Genomic DNA, 283 nt, shown 5'->3' on the forward strand with positions numbered 1-283 from the left:
TGACGGGGATTTTTCCTCGCTGATGAAATTCGGCACCACCTCCGGAGCTTCCTGAAATTAGGACGTTTGGGTGCCCTTCCCGGGGGGGAAAAAAATAGTAATAAAAAGAAGGTTTGCTCGTGCTTTGCAGGGAGACACAGGGCACAAGGGGAAGTGCTTTTTCGGGGGGGATTTTCACCCCAAAAGGCCCACAGAGACCCAGCCCGGCCCATGGGCTCAAACCTCATCCAAGGATTTGTGCCTGTGTGGATTCAGGGAGCCATTTTCAGAGGAAACCCCCCCC

This window comes from Apteryx rowi, unplaced genomic scaffold (assembly GCF_003343035.1).
Source record: "Apteryx rowi isolate R43461 unplaced genomic scaffold, aptRow1 scaffold_1913, whole genome shotgun sequence".
Lineage (NCBI taxonomy): Eukaryota > Metazoa > Chordata > Aves > Apterygiformes > Apterygidae > Apteryx > Apteryx rowi.